Raw genomic sequence first — 20,897 nt, forward strand, 5'->3', positions numbered from 1 at the left:
AGGTTTGTTTGTCTTCTATGTTTATAAATTATGATGCTATATACAGACGTTCATGTATAGATAGAGAGCACATGTTTTGAGTCATAAATCTTGGATTTTCATCACAGTCCCTGCTTTAGATGTCACTTTAACTTTCTGATCCACACTTTGCTCATCTGTAAAATGGGAGTTACATTGATGTTATCATTGCTGTTACTAAAAACACCTTTTACATTTCTAACTGTTTCTTTTCCTAAGGAATATAAAGATGGGTGAAAAATCAGTGGAGAAAAAGTCTTGATTTGCCAGCTGCTGGTCAGTATACACGTTTAAATCTCACTAAAAATATCCTGTACAAATGGAAATATCTCGAATGCTTAAACAGGGTACCCTAAAGTATCAAAGTGCAGTGAAAGTTTTGGCAGTCAATGATAAACATTGTACAGAAGTTTTCTCATTTTTTAGCATTTTATTACAAGTGTTAAATGAGCACATTGATTAAAGTGATTCTGAATGTGGTTTTTAATAAAACAGAAGACAGCTGGCTTCTGTTGACCAGATAGGAGGATATGAGTGGATGTTGACATTGATCTTTGAAGAAATTTACACGGAGAGATAAGAAAGGAAAAAGAGGAAAGGGTAATGTTATTAAGGAAAAAAAAAACATCCGTTAATGAGGAACCAGGGCAAGAAATAGATTCCAGGTCCAGTTCTGTGTCTATGGCCAGGGAAATGGATCTAAAAGCCATTAGAAATGCAGTATATTGAGTTCTACTAATATTTGGATCTTGCCAGAGTAGAAAAATGTCATAGAATTTCTAACTCTTTTAACAGTGAGAACTTCATTTTTGAGTTGGGAGGAGGGTTTCGAATTATTTTATTTGTTTGTAATATTACAATTAAATTTAATCATGAGATGAAATTTGCATTTGGGGAAATAGTAAGAGTTAGAATCAGATCTTTCTGAGTTTTAACTCCTCTGGAGCATTTATAGAGAGGCCAGACATTCCCCAGGCTGCTTCCAACCTACAGCCTAGCTTGTGGGGTAGGGGTCGGGTACAAGGGCCTGGAGGTTGCTGCTCAACATGGGGCTCCTCTAGCGGGAAAGTTTTGTTCTAGATTGTCCCCTGTAAGCTTGGCTGAGATTTTCTCCAGGCTGTGCTACAGTCTGAGCCTCCTCCTGCTTAAGCCTCCTTCCTGATCTGTTCCTTTCACAGTGTCAGACCTTTCACAGCATCATGACCTGAAATCTTTCCCCATTGGCCCTGCTCCCTAACCCCTTCATCCTCTATAGAAATTGCCCGCAATAAATCTTTTGAACTTTTAAATCCACCTTGACATCTGCTTCTTGGCAGACTTGAACTGACACAGATCCTCAAAGGTTTTTTGTGAAGCTTAAATGAGATCATTCACATAAGGTGCTTGGCATGGTGTTGGATTCATAGGAAATCTCATTGAAAACTGGCTGACGAAATTTTGAGAAAGAAGAATAAAGTTGGAGGAATCACACTACTTGATTTTAAGACTTACTATAAAGCTATAGATATCAAGACAGTGGAGGTATTGGTAAAGGGCTATAGATAGACACATAGGTCAATGGAAGAGAATAAAGAACCCAGAAATAGACCCACACAAATATAGTCAATTGATTTTTGACAAAGGCCCCAAAGCAGTTCAATGAAGAAAGGATGGTATTTTCAACAAATATGTTGAAACATTTGGACATCCATAGGCAAAAAAAAAGAGAAACTTGACCTAACATCACACCTTATACAAAACTTAACTCAAAATAGATCATAGATCTATAAAACTTTTAGAAGAAAACACAGGAGAAAATATTGGTTTAACTTGGGGTTAGTTCTTAGAGATGACACAAAAGTGTGATCCGTAAAAGAATACAACCACAAGTTAAAGTTCATAAAAATTAAAACCTTTTTGTCTGTTAGATATACTGTTAAGAGAATGAAAAGAGGAGCTAGCAAACTGGGAGTAAATATTGGCTAATTAAATTTTCTACAAATGATTTATATCCAGAATATATAAAAAATCCCTCAAAACTCAACAGTAAGAAAATAAACCAATTAAAACACAGATAAAAGATGAACAGATACTTCGTTAAAGAAGATACAAGGATGGCAAGGAAGCATGAGGAATGATGTTCAATATTATTATCCATCAGGGAAATGCAAATTGAGGTCACAATGAGATATCAGTAGATGCCTAGTAGAATGGCTAATTACTGACAACTCAGAGCACTGCTAAGGATGCAGAACAGCTGGAACTCTCACTCATAGTTGATGGGAATGCAAAATAGTACAGCTACTCTGCAGCTTTCCCATAAATTTAAATACAGACCCTATCACCCAGCAATCTCACTCCTGGGCACTTACCTTAGAGAAATAAAAACTTGTGCTCGTACAAAAATCTGAACACAAATATTTAGAGAAGCCCTAATCTTAATTTCCCCAAACTGGAAACAGCCCAAATGTCCTTCTACAAATGATCCATAAACTGTGATACAGGCATGCAGTGGAATACTACTTAACAACAAAAACGAACCAACTACTAATATATGCAATGATTTGCATGGATCTCAAAAGCATTATTCTGAATGAAAGAAAATCTCAAAAGGTTATATACTGTATGATTCCACTTATATGATAGTCTCTAAAAGACCATAAGACCTTCCCAGGTGACGCTACTGGTAAAGAACTCACCTGCCAATGGAGGAGACATAAGAGATGTGGGTTCCATCCCTGGGTCCGGAAGATCCCCTGGAGGAGGAAATAGCAACCCCCTACGGTATTCTTGGAGAAGGAAATGGCAACCCACTCCAGTATTCTTGCCTGGAGAATCCCATGAACAGAGGAGCCTGGCAGGCTACAGTCTATGGGGTCACAAAATCAGACACAACTGAGCGACATAGCACACAGTCTTCTTGCCTGGAAAGTCCCATGGACAGAGGAGCCCAGCAGGCTACAGTCCATAGCGTTGCAGAGTCAGACCGACTGAAGCACCTTAGCGCAAAGGACAATACTGTAGTTATGCAGAACAGATCAGTGTCCAGGGGTAAGGATGGGGAGACTGTGACTACAAAGGAGCAACGTGAGGGCCTTTTCTGAGGTGATGGATTCGTTCTGAACCCTGATGTGCTGGTGGATAGAGCAATCCCTACAAATATTAAAATGCATAGCGCTGTATACACACACACACACACACACACACACACACACACAGTTGATTTCACTACATGAGAATTTAAAATATAGAATTAATTCAAATATTAGTCATCAATGCTATTGGAGTGTTTGTTATGTAAATAATAGTTGTCACTGGTCATTGTCTAATTGTAAGTAATCCTGGTTTTCATTTCCCACACCCTGCTAAACCTGCCATCAAGCTCATGCTTGTTGTGTTCTAAAACCTTATTCAGTTCCACAGTCAGACTAGGAAGATTTTGTTCAGAAAATTGATTCAGCAAAGGATAGTCATCAAATGCTATGAAGATTACACCATCGATTTAGTGGAAGTTAGTAATGACAGTAATGATGATACCAGGTATGATAACAGCATCCCGAAGCTCAGGAACATTTTCTCAATGGCTCATTTGTGTAGAGAGATCCTAACAGATATTTACATTAACTCTTTCCATAGGCATGAAAGTCAACAAGTCACGGCTCAAAATGGGGCGAGGACTTTCAGGGGAATCCCCAGAGTGACCCATCACTGTGAGTCTGAGAAACCAAATTATTCTTTCAGCTTCCTGGACAAACTCTCAGTGGGTCTGCCCCAGAGAGCAGAAGCCACAGAAATACCTGTGAGGTTTGAGTCACCTCTTTTTCGCCTGTCACTTTCTAATCAGGCCCTGACTCTTTCTCAGTGACTGACCCTGCTTCTGATAGGTGGACAGTGTTGTTACCAGGTTCCTCCGGATGGCAGATGGTTGGCCCTAGCCCAGTGGCGGAACATAAAGGCTGGCATGGAGGTACCTGGGTTCAAGTTGTGTGTGAAAGGTGTAGCCACTGGACTGCCTTCTCCTCTTTTATTGTCAGTTTTTCTCCAGAGCCCACCCACCTCACCTTCCACCCGCGGGCCCACTCTGAGTTTGGGTTTTCTACATGAGGCTAACAGATTCCCTGGTGGAACATAGAATTCTACAAACCTTACTTATGCACTCATTGGAAGCTCAGCCAGTTTTAGAGGAAAACTCCCTGATGACAGAAATGTGAATTTTGTATATACAGAGAATACTGTGGGTGCCCCTTTGATGGTATCACACCGTGTGGCAGACTCCCACAGTACTTTCTCAGTGTTTTTTCCAAAAGAGAAGTGTTCAATAATACTGGTGTTAAAATAAGAAAAAGTAAAAACACTGAGTTATTACCTTTTTCATTTGTCAAATTGGCAAAGAATAAGCAATGACCATGTCCACATCTTCACTCTGCAAGTTCATGATTTGATTGATCTAATTCTTAGGTCCATCTCGTGCCCTCTTCCTGCACAAAGTCTCATATTTTAATTTACTATTATTTATTTACTATTATTGAATAAAGCTCACTGCTTCTGTACTGTAAACACAATATGGGCTCAGTACAGAAAATAGATAAAATACCAAAAACTGCAAGCAAGCAAAAACAATTACCTGTATAGAACAGACTCTTGGTTGCCTGGGGGAGGGGGTTGTCGGAGGGATGGAGTGGGAAGTTGGGGCTGGCAGATGTAAGCTGTTTCATAAAGAAGGGACACAAAATAAGGTCCCACTGTATAGTATAGAGAACTGTATTCATTATCTTATAATAAACCATAATGGAAAAGAATTTTTTAAAATTACCTGTAGTCTCAATAGCCATAGACGATCACTGTTGAAAAGTTGATGACATTCCCCACAATTGTTTTTGTAGGACACCTGTGTTCCTGTTTTTGAATAGAGTTAGGACAACAGAAAGTATAATAATCTGTTGCTGTTGTTTAGTCGCTCAGTTGTGTCCGACTCTAGACCCATGGACTGTAGCCCACCAGTCTCCTCTGTCCGTGGGATTTCCCAGGCAAGAATACTGGAGTGGGTTGCCATTTCCTTCTCCAGGGGATCGTCCCAACCCAGGGATTGAACCCGCATCTCCTGCTCTGGCAGGTGGATTCTTTACCACTGAGTCACCTAGGAAGACCTTAGTAGTCTGTTGTTGTCCACTCACTAAGTCGTGTCCAACTCTTTGTGACCCCATGGACTGCAGAAGGCCAGACTTCCCTGTCCTTCACCATCTCCTGGAGCTTGCTCAATCTCATGTCCATTGAGTTGTGTATGTATTAGTCGCTCAGTTGTGGCTGACTTTTTGTGACCCCATGCACTGCAGCCCACCAGGCTTCTCTGTCCGTGAGATTTTCCAGACAAGGATGCTGGAGTGGGTTGCCATTTCCTTCTCCAGGGGATCTTCCCGACCCAGGGATTGAACCCGGGTCTCCTGCACTGCAGGCAGATCCTTTACCAGCTGAGCTACAAGGGAAACCCCAATTAACCATCTCATCCTCTGTCATCCCCTTCTCCTCCTGCCTTCAGTCTTTTCCCAGCATCAGGGTCTTTTCTAATGAGTTGGCTCTTCGTGTAGTATTCTGTAGCTTACTTTTATTTTCATGTAACATCCTATCAAACGTAGTCTTGTTCTTACACAGTCACACCATTTAAGCAGGGCAGTGGGCAGTTCTGTCCCATCACACTCTCATCACCGTGGCTGTTCCACTGCCAGGTTCATTCCTTACTCTGTTAAGACTTTTGTGCTCCCTCTTTCTGTCCCCTGCCACAGGGGGAGGGAGAATGAATGTTTATGTGGGGTTTTCACTTCTGGTTAAAAAACTTTACAGCTGACAAACCTCACCCTACATTAAAGGGCCTCTGGGGCTTCAATTCTATATTTCTTAGAAAGCCTAGAGTGTGTCCATGGAGCACCCGGGCATCCTTCCAGCAACTTCCCAACACGAAGAGGAGATAGTCATCAGGGTCTAGTGTTACCAACCTTATTAATGCCTAATTTCTTCTCTGAAATAACACCACCTGCCACAGCTTAGAGTTTTGTTTTCTAAGGCCCTCCTCAATGTTTTTCTGGAATACCCAAGACAAACAAGTGTCTGTTTGCTACAATCTTTCAAATCTGCTTCTTGCAAAATAACCACAATAGAGGATTCCAGCTGCTCTCCTAAGACTCAGAAATGACATAAGCTTTTTGAACCTCCTTCAGATCTGTGCTTCAACATTAAGAAATAAAATTATAAAACCTTACTGCATATCTGAAGACAATGCAGAAAAATGCAAAGCATTCTGAATTTACTTTAAGACCCAACCAAAGCACTTCCATTCAGGGAGGTCTTCCTGGAAGAGGTGATACCTGAGTTGAAGAGTAGAGGATTAACAGGGTGGGCTGGGGGGCGGAGAGTGAGACCACCCTGGCAAGGAGCATGACATAAGCAAGAAGTATGGAGGTGACTCTGTCCAGTGTTCTTTCTGCTGTTAAAGAATAAACTACAAGGTGGTATGGGGGGCAGAGGAAGACTAGCCAGAAGTGACACTAGAGAGGGAACAAAAGGAAAAACCAAACCCGCCCAGGCTAAACACAAAGCATTCTATTCCGGTAGGCTTTATGGATTTAGGGCATCCCTGCTGGCTCAGACTTCCCTGGTGGCTTAGATGGTAAAGAGTCTGCCTACAATTCGGGAGACCCGAGTTCAATCCCTGGGTCAGGAAGATCTCCTGGGGAAGGGAAATGGCAACCCACTCAAGTACTCTTGCCTAGAAAATCCCATGGACGAAGGAGCCTGGTAGGCTACAGTCCATGGGGTCGCAAAGAGTCAGACACGACTGAGCGACTTCACTTTCTTTCTTTCTTTTTGGTGGCTCAGAGGGTAAAGAATCCACTTGCAATGCAGGAGACCTGGGTTCCATCCCTGGGTTGGGAAGATCCCCTGGAGAAGGGGACAGCTACCCATTCTAGTGTCCTGGCCTGGAGAATTCTGTGGACAGAGGCTCCTGATAGTCTACAGTCCACAGGGTTGCAAAGAGTTGGACATGACTGAACGACTTTCACTTTGAGTGACTGTTTCCGTCTGCCACAATTTTATACAGTATTTAAATCCTTGTATGTAAATTGACATACAAACAAATGCTTTTTAGTAGTTTTCACTCCCCAAATTTCTCCTACATAGTGAGAACCTATCTTCAAATATTTTCTATCCCTTCTCCATATAGAGCTTTGTGAAAGTTTAGGTCATTTGTAAGTTTCACCCTAACAGTAGGAATAAGCATTTGAATTACACTATACATGTTATGTATATATACTGTGTGTGTGTGTGTGTGTGTGTGTAAGGTGGCACAATAGATATGCTTTGTACTTCATTCCCTAAATACCCTTTCATATCTCTGTGGCTTGGTGCATGTTGTTCCCATGCCTGAAGGCCTGTCCTCCTAATCCTTTCCCACGAGATAAATTCAAGCATATTCTTCAAACCCAGTGACCCCCTCGTTGTGGCCATGGCCCTGGCAGTTCATCTGTGCCCCCAGATAATTTTCTATCACTTTTTCAGTACTTCAAAGAGTAGTTCTCAATGGTGGCTGTAGAGCAAAAGCACTGAGGTTGCTTTGCAAAAACATCCTTGCAAGGACTTCACCCTCTAGAGATTTTGATGTCATTGGTCTGGGGTGGGGCCAAGGGATCAGTAATTTTTCGAACTCTCCAGGTGGTTCAAATGGGAATCAAAATTGAGAATCATGATTTATTGACACAATTTAGTATTTTTATCTCACAAATTTTGAAATGTAGATTTATTTTCATTCAGTTCAGAATATTTTCTAATTTCTCTTGAGACTTGCTCTTTGATCCATGGATTATTTAGTAGAATATTCTTGAATTTCCAACTATTTGAATATTTTCCGTTATATTTTTGTTATTGATATCTAATTTAATTCCATTGTGGCCAGAGAACTTATATTATATGATTTTAATTCTTTTAAATGTGTTAAGGTTTGCATTAGAACCCAAAATATGGTCTGTTTTGATGAATATTCAATTACTTGAAAGCTATTTGCATGCTTTTGTGGTTGGTAGCCAACTACATCAAATTGATGTAACATCAGTTTGATGTAGTTGGTTGATTGTATGTTCAATTCATATATCCTTGTGGATTTTCTGTCTATTTATTCTATCAACTCCTGAGAGAGGAATCTTAAAGCTGTAACTGTGGGTTTTTCCAATTCTCCTTTTAGTACTATATGCTTTTTTTTTCATGTGTTTTGAAACTGTTGCTAGTTGCATGCATAGGCTTGGGTCTGCCTTGTGAATTGACACTTTTATTGTGGTGTGGTGTCTATCTTTATCCCTAGTAACTTTCATTGCTCTGAAACTTACTTTGTCTGTTATTAATGTAGCCATTCTAGCTCTCTTTGCATTAGTGTTTGTATGGTCTACCTTGTCCATCTTTTTTAACTTACCTATACCATTGTATTTATTTCTTTCCCAAGATTTACTTAACTAACTTTTCTGACTGAATCATTTTTTTTCCCAAACCTTAAACTTTTTATTTTGTATTGGGGTATAGCCAATTAACAATGTTATGGTAGTTTCAGATGAACAACAAAGGGTCTCAGCCATACATATACATGTATCCATTCTCCCCCAAATCTCCCTCCCATGAGGCTGGCACATAACATTGAGTAGAGTTCCATGTGCTATACAGTAGGTCTTTGTTGGTTATCCATTTTAAACATAGCAGTGTGTCCATGATCTTCCCAAACTCCCCAACTATCCCTTCCCCCCCGCCCAGTAACCATAAATTTGTTTTCTAAGTCTGTTAGTCTCTTTCTGTTTTGTAAGTAAGTTCATTTGTGTCATTTCTTTTTAGATTCCATCTATAACGAATGTCATATATTTCTCCTCTATCTGACTTGCTTCACTCCGTATGACCCTCTCTAGGCCCATCCATGTTGCTGCAAATGGCATTATTTCATTCTTTTTAACGGTTGAGTAATATGCCATTGTCTATGTATACCATGTCTTCTTTATCCATGCCTCTGTTGATAGACATTTAGGTGACTTCCATGTCTTGGCTATTATAAACGGTCCTGCAGTGAACACAGGGATGCATGTATCCTTTCAGATCATGTTTTTCTATGGATAAATGCCCAGGAGTAGGATTGCAGGGTCATATGGTAGCTCTATTTTTAGTTTTTTAAGGAACTTCCATAGCATTCTCCACAGTGGCTGTACCAATTTCCATTCCCTCCAACAGTGTGATTCCCCTCTCTCCTCACACTCTGCAGTATTTGTTGTTTGTGGATTTTTTGATGATAGCCATTCTGACTGGTGTGAGGTGATATCTCATTGTAGATTTGATTTGTACTTCTCTAATAACTACTGATTTTGAACATCTTTTCATGTGCCTGTTGGCCATATGTATGTCCTCTTTGGAAAAATGTCTGTTCAGGTCTTCTGCCCATTTTTTGAGTGGGCTGTTTGATGCTGTTATTGTCCTAAGCTGTTTGTAAATTTTGGAGACTAATCCCTTATTGGTCACATAATTTGCACATATTTTCTCCCAATCTGTGGATTGTCTTTTCATTTTGTTTGTCATTTCCTTTGCTGTGCAAAAGATTTTGAGTTTAAGTAGGACTGTGTTTTCAAGCAGTATCTTAATACAACTCCAATATATAAATGATTGTGAGCAGAGCTGCTCTGGTTGAAAGGCGGGGTTGGCTTGCAGAATATCATGCTCTGAGTGACAGAAGGTGAGAAACTACTGCTGTGTATCACAATTCAGCCTCAAAGGACTGAGACATGACCGCTGAGAATATAGCTTCTTCTCACCAAAGGTGAAGTTCCTCTGTCATGCATTCATTATTTCAACAAATTTTGTCAAGTTCAATCACAGTTTCTCCTTGGGCACACTAAAGTTGAACCCATTTTTCCTGTTGTTTTTACTCAAAAATGGAAAAGAGAGGGTCATTTTTTTCTGCATCTTGACAGACCACCACCCTCAGTAGTCCTTAATTTGTGAGATTCTCCCCTGGATTTACTAAAGAATAGCAGAGACAAGACTAATGTTGGGCAGTGTTCATTGTAATGCTAAAATTTCTGTTCTTTTCAGCTATTCTTTGCATTCCTGAAAAGGGATGCTTAGCAAGGAGACCAAGCTGAGAATCAGCAAGGCTCTGGGCCAGGGTCCAAAGCCAGTCAGTGACATGGTGGGCCTATGTCCCATCCTCAACTACTCATTAACAAGGCTCAGTAATTTAGTGTGACCCTGGTGGCTTTTGGCCACATTGCCATGTGAGTCCAGTACTCTTGCCTGGAAAATCCCACAGATGGAGGAGCCTAGTGGGCTGCAGTCCATGAGGTCGTGAAGAGTCGGACACGACTGAGTGACTTCACTTTCACTTTTCACTTTCATGCATTGGAGAAGGAAATGGCAACCCACTCCAGTATTCTTGCCTGGAGAATCCCAGGGACGGGGGAGCCTGGTGGGCTGCCGTCTATGGGGTCACACAGAGCCGGACACGACTGAAGCGACTTAGCAGCAGCAGCAGCAGAATCTCAATACTATAAAGCTCTAGATTAAATTAAAATTTTTATATTGCTGCTATTTCTTAGTTTCAAACCTGGAATTTAGTATCTATTAATTCCTGGAAAAGACAGACTGAGTGACTTCCACAGTCACAGCTCTTGTTGGCACTGTCCCCCACTCCATACCTTGAGGTATAATCAGGTAAGACGTGTAAGACTGAACAGCCTGCATCTCAGGATCTGTCCCGATGCTCATCTGTGTTCTTTCTGCGACTCTCTGTCAGCATCTCTTAGGGCTGGAACATAGCTGTTCCAGCATCATTCTGGAAGACAATAGTCTCACAGAGTGTTTAACCAGCTTCCTCAATCATGCAAGGTCAGATCCTTCACAGGTCTAACCTACTTGATTTTCACCAAGATTGTAAACTTTTATCTTCTATGTTCTTACCTTGCATATATTCTCTCTCTGTTCAGTCTTGCATTCCAGGTTATCTGATCATATCAATCTTCTAATTCTTTAGTTCCTTCTTTAGGGGCAACTGTGTCTAGTTTAGTCTACTCCAGTCTTTTAAAGTCTTTACTATTAACTTCTCCCCCAAACAATAATAATTCGTTGTTCTCTACTCTGACAAAGCAAAGAAGTCTCTACTAAACATTTATTACTTGAAAAAGAAAAATGTAAGATGACAACCTTACTAACAAGCAAATGAAATAGTATTAAAACAACCATACACTATTCCCTTTTTTTTATCTTTTAGGAGACTAGTCAGTGCTGGCAATGGTGTATATGAATATATATTTTCATATACTGCAGATATCTATATGTAAATTAATACAACAGTATTAAGAAGCAATTTAAAAATAAGTATCAAAGAGCTTTACCCAGTATTTAAGCTCTATATTGCTTATATAGACCATAAGCAATACTTTGAAAATAACATTAAATTTGAAAACAAAATGTAAATTATAAATGCAATATGGATTATTACTGTGGAACATAAACTGGAACAAAGTGAGAAGAGTATTTGATTTTGGGTGGTGCAACTCTGGGGAATACTTTTTCTTTCTGTGTTTTTTTTAAATACATTTTCTTTCTGCCTTTCTTTTATGCATATTCTTTTTTAATTGAGGTAAAATTCACATGACATCTCAGTCTCTGGCAACCACTAACCTACTTTCTATCTCTATGTATTTACCTTTCTGGATATTTCATTTAAGTGAAATCATACAATACATGACCTTCTGCACCTAGGTTTTCACTCAGTATAATGTTTTCAAGGTATGTACATGTGTGGTCAGTCGTTAAGTCATGTATGACTCTTTGCAACCCCATGGAGTCCGCCTGGTTCCTCTGTCCTTTGGATTTTCTCAGCAAGAATACTGGAGTGGGTTGCCGTTTCCTCCTCAAGGGGATCTTCTTGACCCAGGGATCAAACCCATGTCTCCTCCAGCTCCTGCGTTGGCTGGTGGATTCTCTGCCACTGAGCCACCTGGGAAACCCTTTCACGGTTCATCCATGTCATAATATATATCAGTACTTCATTCCTTTTATGGATGAATAATATTCCATCATATGGATATACCACAATTTGTTTATCCATTCATCTATCAATGGATATTTAAGTTGTTTCCAACTTTTGGCTATGGTGAATAGTGTTGCTATGAACATTTGTGTACAAGTTTTTGTTTGAATACCTATTTTCAATTCTTTGGGGAATATACTTAAGGGTGTTTTTAGAGAAGTGGAACTAATTACTCAGCAAAGGCATATTTATTAATTTTCCCCTCTAAGTTTGTGTGCAGTATCAAGGATATGATGAAATACATGAGAAGAAAACCACATGGTAGGTTTTCCCATCCCTGCAGGTAAGTGTGTGAGCTCTGGTGGGCTGCCATAGTGGTCCTAAGACGTCAGGGCTCTAGTGCTACTCAAAATGCAGCCCGGAGCCACACGCTGATGTGTGATCGATGGAGAACCAGTCAAGGACTGGCATTTTGAGCAATGTTGCTCAGCATTGATAATGCACTAGCACTGGTAAGAATCTGGGGAGCTTTTCAATGCTATATGCCAGCCTGGATGGAAGAGGGGCTGGGGGAAAAAGGATACATGTGTACGCATGGCTGAGTCCCTTTACTGCTCACCTGACACTATCACAACATTGATGATTGACTATACCCCAATACAAAATATTTTGCTGTTAAAAATAAAATTTTAAATATATATATTCTTAAAAAAAGAATCTGGAGAGCTTTTGTGATGAGACTAATGGAGGTCCATGAATCTTTGAATGAGGGTTAGGGAAAGATAGGTCTTTAGGTCTTCAGGGATATAGATCTAGTACGTTTCTATTGGGGCTCCCCAGATGTCTCAGTGGTAAAGAACCTGCCTGCCAATGCAGGAAACGCTGGAGATACATCAGGAAGACCCCCTGGAGAAGGGAATGGCAACCCACTCCAGTATTCTTGCCATGGGAAATCCCATGGACAGAGGAGCTTGGCAGGCTACAGTCCATGGGATCACAGAGTCAGACACGACTTAGCAGCCGAGCATACACACACACAGGCTCCTATTAACCTTGTAAGGCGCCCTTAGGCCACGTATGGAGGTGGGGAAGGAAGAGAAGGGTTCGCACTGCTCTCTGTCCTCACAGACCTCCTCCCCACACCACTTATGACTCAGGGCTGGCTCAGTGGATGGATGGTTACCCAGGCAACAGATGTTGTACGGCTCTCATCCATAGTTCTGCTCTGTGTGTGACAACTTGGTCAGGAACACTGGGCTTTGCCATATTCTTCTGAAACAGTTGGGGCTCTCATCTGGGATTTGTTTCCATTTTGATCACAGAGAGCTGATCCCAGAGTTACACAGATGGCCCCAAACCACCTCTACTTCTGTCTCCTGCAAGGCAAAGACAATCATAAAAAATAGATTACAAATGGAGGGGAAAACTCCCTCGGTGAAATGGATAGAAATTCATTTACTATTATTTTTTGAATGTCGTATATATTAAGCCCACAGGAGCCCTTGGAAGAATATTACAAAGATATTGCAGGCAGAAAAAAAAAAAAGAAAAGCAACCTACCTGAGAAATCGTTGTTCCTCTGAATGGAGTGTGGAGATTAACCTTTTTTGGGTATCAGACATCAACCTAGTGCTCAAAAACTTGAGGCAGAAAATGATGCAGGTTTTTAATCAAAATCTGGCTGAGTCAGAGTAATGTCTCAACTTAGTTCAGTCCAACATACATGTTTCAACCAAAGCTGGGTAGCCTTTAACGTTTCTCCTTAACTGGAGAGCGCTTTAATTAGAGAAGGCAAAACAAGCAGCTGGTATGAATCTGTTCTGCTGTTAAGTTTTCTATGCCCGGGCCTAATTTGGGGCACTCCTTCCTAAGCTTTCAGCACCATTCTGGAGTCTGAATTTGGGGTAGTCAACAAGTGTTTATCAGCAGTATTGGTGAAATTTCAGCATGAGACTAGAAAAAAAAAAAAAGAAAAAAGAAGTCATCCTGACCTTGGTTCCTTTCCTTGGGTAAGCAATAGCCTCAACTTTTTAGCAGTGGAATTTTATTAACTTTTCCCCCCTAAGGCAACTGGAAACTGGAGAAAATTCAAGTCATCCTTCCTGAGCCTCTGGCTCTGTGAGCTTCCTTTAGAACTTCTCTGTCTCCTCCAGATCCATTCTATGTGGCAAACATGTTTCAGATCTGATCCACAGTGGTCCTGCTCTGTGCTGCTGAGAACAAATTCTAAGGCCCCTTCAGGGCCCAGCAACAAGCAATGCCCTGTGCCTGCCTCAGACCTAGGAAGGGATTTCTATGCAGGCCTTTTCAGTCTGACTTCGACCCCACAGAGATTTCCCTCTGCTGGGGAGGTGATTCTCTTGGCCTGAGGTCCCATCACCCAGGCCAACCTGCCCAAGCCTCCCTGGTTCCTTGATAGCAGGATGCAGCGAAATGGGTTTGAGTTCAAACCAACCTAGATTCAAACCCCAGTTTCGGTACTTATTAGCTCTGCGACTCTGGTGAGAGAATTAATTGAAATAGGTGCAATATCCAGAACAGATGCTCTATGAATTATACCTTACTTCTGAGACGACTTGCGCCTGTTTTGGGGAAGCTGTTTCTGGGTCTCTCAGCTCCAGGGCCTCCCACATACCTTTTCCCTCCGGTCTTTTCTCCTTTTACTGTGATTGGCGTTCTCCTCATCTCTCTCCCCCACTGGACCAAGCCATTTGTAGTGTGTGCGTTAGTTGTTCAAGAAATGCTGCTTGCTGTTTAAATGCTTCTAAACTACTGGTCCTTACCTGTCTGTGATGGGAAGGATCAGTCCACAGGGCTCCTTCACTGCTGTCAAGGGCAAGGGAAGCCCTAGCAGTGTCTGCTCTTCCCAAACAGAAATGAGACAGCAGCACAGAAGGTGAAGACAGCCTTAGTTGTTTCCAGACCATCAAACGATAAGAGAGCTCTTCCAGACTTGGCTGGAGAAGCCAAACGCATCTGCTGATGATCTTCATGGTGACACATGAGCCCACACTGCCCACTGAGTCTCTGGGATGACGGGACTGTCTTCGGATGCTGCTGGAAATCAGAATCCTAGCTGGGGCACAAGGCAATGCTCCTCTCCAGCTGCTCTTCAGCAATGCAAAGCCTCTACTAAACCCTTAACCCTCCTAAATTAGACCTTGGGGGCTTAAGCTTGGCATTGGGTGAACCTATAATTAAACCAAGCCACGAAACAGTCTCTCTGCCAGACTTTAGTGTGGAGGATCAAGTAGGGACTTTAATATTTTATGTCGGGTCGATGCTTTCACTCCCATTGTCCCTCCCTGTTCTCCTTAGCAGGGAAGGGGTCTTTAGTATAAAATATAAATTATCCTATGGGAAGAGATTGGTTTTAGCTTGAAAGAGTCTGACTTGTACATCCCTGGCAGTTCTTTGCCTAAGACTCCATGCTCCCAGTGCAGGGGGTCTGGGGTTCAGTCCCTGGTCAGGGAGCTAGATCCTGCCTGCCACAGCTAAAGACCCTGCATGCCGCAATGAAGATCGAAGATGCTGTGTGCTGCCACTGAGACTTGGTACAGCCAAAAAAATAATAAAAATATATAGTTTTTAAAAAGAAAAAGTCTGACTTATGTAGTGGGTGCCCTCCCTGAAGAATTTTAAAACATGGGCAAACAGGACCTCAGTCATGGACCTGAGGGGAGCCCTGAGAGATGACATTCACTAGCTCCCACTCAGAGAAGGCAATGGCACCCCACTCCAGTACTCTTGCCTGGAAAATCCCATGGACGGAGGAGCCTGGTGGGCTGCAGACCATGGGGTCACTAAGAGTCGGACACGACTGAGCGACTTCACTTTCGCTGTTCACTTTCATGCATTGGAGAAGGAAATGGCAACCCACTCCAGTGTTCTTGCCTGGAGAATCCCAGGGAAGGGGGAGACTGGTGGGCTGCCATCTATGGGGTCACACAGAGTCGGACACGACTGAAGTGACTTAGCAGCAGCTGCCACTCAGGGCCAATGACAGGATGGAGCTGGGACCCTAGGGAGATGAAAGTGGTTGTGGGAGGGTAGGTGACCAAAGACAAGGGGTTTCCAGGTTCCCACATAATAATGAGCCAGCTCTTACTGCAAAGTGGCCCCAAGTGCAGGTAAATAAGTATCTACCCCAGGCCTTTGGGCTTCCCAGGTGGCGCTAGTGGTAAAGAACTCACCTGCCAATGCAGGAACTGCGGGAGATGCAGGTTTGATCCCTGGGTCTGGAAGATCCCCTAGAGGAGGGCATGACAACCTGCCTGGAAAATTCCATGGACAGAGGAGCCTGGCAGACTATACAGTCTATAGGGCCGCACAGAGTTGGACACGACTGAAGCAACTTACATTCACACACGCACCCAGGCCTTTAGGAGCCCCATTGTTTCTGATAAGCCACAAGTAAGACTGGGTTCTTTGGGGATAAACTAAGAGGATCCACCTTTCTCAGCTTCAAGGAGTGCGGTGGCAGCATTATGTGGACAATGTCTAGTTTTAAAAAACAAACAAAGAAAAGCTTCTGATACCTTATTTGCCTGAAAAATTCTCCCTTTCTGTCACCCACACCATAACAAGAATTTTTAATACAAGCTGCATGCTTCATCAGGCTTCAACTCATTTAATTCTTGAAAGTGAAAGTGTTAGTCTGACTCTTGGAGACCCCATAGACTGTAGCTCACAGGTTCTTCTGTCCAAGGAATTCTCCAGACAAGAATGCTGGAGTGGGTAGCCATTTTCTTCTCCAAGGGATCTTCCCGACCCAGGGATTGAACCTGGGTCTCCTGCATTGCAGGCAGATTCTTTACCCTCTGAGCCACTTTTCTTAAGTATTATCACTTCACCATTTTACAGCTGAGGAAGCTTCATTCCACCATTTTACAGCCCAGGAAGCTGAACCAGGGAGGGATGAAGCAACTTAACCTATGTTGTATGAGCTCATGGGAGGACATCTGGGATGCTGAAGGCAGCCTCTGAAATGGGCCTGCACCGCTCACCCCAAGACTACACTACCTCTCCTCAGCTTTCAAGACTTTCCAGACGCCTCCTTTAGTCCTGACCCCCTCACCCCTCACCTGACTGCTCCTCCTCTATAATCTCACACCAGATCACGGGGTGCTCTGAGGTGGCTCTCCTGTGACTGGGCGGATCTGTGACTCATTTCCAGACTAGATTGGGACATTCGGATATTTAGGAGGATATTTATGCTGTTTAGATATTCAGAAGCATGAACCTCATCTCAGAATCATTTTTGAATTCCTGGGTCAGGTTTGGTAATAGACACAAAGCTAGTCTTAGGAAATGTTTGACAGATGAAATGAATAAGTGTATGACCTTAGGGATATGGAAGACCACTGGACCAGATGGAGCAGGATGGGACCTAGTAATAACAGTCATTAATATTTATTGACCACTTGCTATGTCCCAGGAAGGGTGCTGAGCACTTTTCATGCTTTATCCATTTCATCATCAACACACCCTCTGAGGCAGGTTCTGCCCATTGTATGTTTGAGGAGAGTAAGGGTAAGATTAAGTTAAATTTACACAGCTAGTGATCTGCAGAGCTAGGATCCTAACTCAGATCTGTCTGTTGCCAAAACCATTGAGTTCAACTTTCGCAATCTTCTCCTGCTGTTCAAATAACCCTGCCCTGATAGTCTAACCTTGCGTGCATGTGTGTGTGTGTGTATGTGTGTGTATGTGCGTGTGCTCAGTCGTATCTGATTCTTTGAGACCCCATGAACTGTAGCCCACCAGGTTCCTCTGTCCAGAGGATTTCCCAGACAAGAATACTAGAGTGGGTTGTCATTTCCTCCTTCAGGGAATCTTCCCAACCCAGAGATCGAACTCATGTCTCCTGCTTTGGTAGCTGGATTCTTTACCACTGAACCACCTGGGAAGCCCAATCTAACTTTGCATATTTGTTAAGGAACAGACCAGAGGCTTTTCCAGCTGTCTTTTTATAGCCCCACCACCTTTGCTAGGATCTCCCTGAAACAATACTGGATGTGGTCATCTCAAAAAAGCTCTGTTTTTCTTATTGGTGTTATGTAATCATCTCATTGTTAAGTGTGTTAGTTTCTCAGTCATGTCTGACTCTTTGCAACCCCACGGACTGTAGCTTGCCAGGCCCCTGTGTCCATGGTATTCTCCAGGCATGAATAATGGAGTGGGTTACCATCTCCAAGGGCTCTTCCCAACCCAGGGATCAAACACAGACCTCTCGCACTACAGGCAGATTCTTTACCGCCTGAGCCGCCAGGGAAGCTCCTCACTGTTACTACTGCTGGCTAATTCATGTTGAGCCCCGGCTGTAGGAACTTTCAGTATTTAAGTGCATTTAATATTGACAACCACATGAAGAAGGTACTTTGAGTAAACTCCTTTTACAAGTGAGAAAATGGAGGCCCAGAGAGGCAAATTAAAACCAGCCCAAGGTTCCACCATTAGTGAGAGACAGGCTGGTACTTAGTCCTGAGCACTCTGATTCCTACCTTCTCAACCAATGTACCAACCTGACTGCCGGCAGTGTTCATTGCTCCACATCCCAGCCCTAATTAGCAAGGGGTCTTCAAAGGCCGGGGCTACGGGCTTGATCTCTTATCATGGTTGTCTGCACCTTAATCCTGGCCAGATGTCCTGCAAGCATCTCACAGATCTAGGCCCTTGGTTACCAAGGAGACCAGGTGGGGATGGATCAGTGCCAGTCTGCCAGCACCATCGGGAGAACTGTGCTGCAGATAAAAGGTCAGAACTAGCTTCTCCTTGTCATTAAAATACCCATTAAAAAGTACGTTAGTCAGTGAATCTGGCTTACTTGTTTCTCCACTGGCTTTACACGCACAGAATGTTGACTTTCACCTCCATGATTTGTCAGAGGGTCAAACTCCACATCGGCTATTTCATCACAAGGGTAAATACCGCGTGTTTAGATATTTGCTGTCTTCTGACTGTGAGACTTTTTCAGGGAAAGCTTCAGAAGTTTTTGGACAGAGGCTAGAGTCACAAAGTGCTTTCGGGCTCAAAGTCCAGCCCCGCTGTTTTACAGATGAGGGAGGCGAGGTGGGCGAGCTCTGCAATGCGCAGCTAGTCCACGGCCGACGCAGGACTGGACCTCCCACCTGTCAGTAACAGGCCAGCTGCGACTGTGAAATTACGCTTGCTCATAACTCCTTCGGGAATTTGTTTTGGCTCCATTGGCAAGTTCTGAGAATTGAAAATGGCTATTTCCTCATTGGAAAAGAAAGAAGGCTGCGCTCTCAGGCCATTAACATCTGAACAGTCACACTGATCAACTTTCTGATCAATTTGGTCATAAAGTTGGTCAACAGGAAGTTATTTCCTTAAATATCCAGGTCCTCTATTTGAATTAACTACAGTTGATGTGTCAATTTTGTGTATCAGTCGTGGTTTAGTCACTAAGTTGTGTTCGACTCTTGCGACCCCTTGACTATAGCCTGCCAGGTTCCTCTGTCCATGGATTCTCCAGGCAAGAATACTGGAGTGGGTTGCCATGTCCTTCTCCAGGGGATCTCCCCAACCCAGGAATCAAACTCAGGTCTCCTGCGTTACAGGCAGATTCTTTACCAGCTGAACTATGAGAGAAGCCCAATATTTCTGTGTATTAGGTTGGTGCAAAAGTAATTGCAGTTTTTGTATTGTTTTAATTTGCCTTTGACATTGAATACGTTTTTTAAATAAATGTGGTTATGTTATACATTATTTTAATGTGTGTTTCTCACTTAATTTTTTTGCTAATGACTTATTACTTGCTATTAATTTTGTATTTATTTTAGACTAGGGAAATGTTAGACAAAAAGCAAATTTGAGTGATTTTCTTATTTGAGTTCAAAATGGGTTGTGAAACAGTGGAGAAAACTTGCAACATCAACAACACATTTGGCTCAGAAGCTGCTAAAGAACGTACAGTGCAGTGGTGGTTCAAGAAGTTTTGCAAAGGAGATGAGAGCCTTGAAGATGAGGAGCACAGTGGCCAGCCATCAGAAGTTGACAACAACCAATTGAGAGGCTCATCGAGACAGATCCTCTTACAACTACACGAGAGGTTACCGAAGAACTCAACCTTAACCTTTCTATGGTCATTCGGCATTTGAAGCAGGTTGGAAAGGTGAAAAAAGCTTGATAAGTGGGTGCCTTATGAGCTGACAAAATCAGAAAAAAACATCATTTTGGCGAGTCCTCTTCTCTTTTTCTGTTCAACAACAATGAACCATTTCTCGATCGGGTTGTGATATGCAACAAAAAGTGGATTTGATACAATAACCGGCAATGACCAGCTGTTGTTGGACTGAGAAAAAGCTCCAAAGCACTTCGCAAAGCCAATCTTGCACCAAGAAAAGGTCAGCAGTCATTGGTCTGCTTCCTGTCTGATCCACTACAGCTTTCTGAATTCCGGTGAAACTATTCCATCTGAAAAGTATGCTCAGCAAATCAATGATATGCACTGTAAACTGCAATGCCTACAGCCAGCCTTGGTCAACAGAAAGGGCCCAATTCTTCTCCACAACAACGCCCTACTGCACGTCACACAACCAACACTTTGAAAGTTGAAGGAATCAGGCTACGAAGTTTTGCCTCATCCAACAAACTCACCTGACCTCTCACCGACCGACTACCACTTCCTCAAGCATCTCGATACCTTTCTGTAGGGAAAACGCTTCCACAATCAGCAGGAGGCAGAAAATGCTTTCTAAGAGTTGTTGAATCCCAAAGCATGGATTTTCATGCTACAGGAATAAACTTATTTCTCATCGGCAAAAATGTGTTATTGTAATGGTTACTATTTTGATTAATAAAGATATATTTGAGTCGAGTTATAATGATT

At 42.4% G+C, this 20,897-nt stretch overlaps 1 long non-coding RNA gene across 1 annotated transcript; it reads left to right on the forward strand.

The window, feature by feature from the left end:
* Nucleotides 1-237: 237 nt before the first annotated feature.
* On the forward strand, nt 238-15,409 carry LOC122679459. The gene is made up of 3 exons (XR_006336405.1): nt 238-294; nt 3,634-3,707; nt 14,918-15,409. It is a non-coding gene; the product is annotated as an uncharacterized LOC122679459 (long non-coding RNA).
* The last annotated feature ends 5,488 nt before the right edge of the window (nt 15,410-20,897 follow it).

Source organism: Cervus elaphus, chromosome 21 (assembly GCF_910594005.1).
Source record: "Cervus elaphus chromosome 21, mCerEla1.1, whole genome shotgun sequence".
Taxonomy (NCBI): domain Eukaryota; kingdom Metazoa; phylum Chordata; class Mammalia; order Artiodactyla; family Cervidae; genus Cervus; species Cervus elaphus.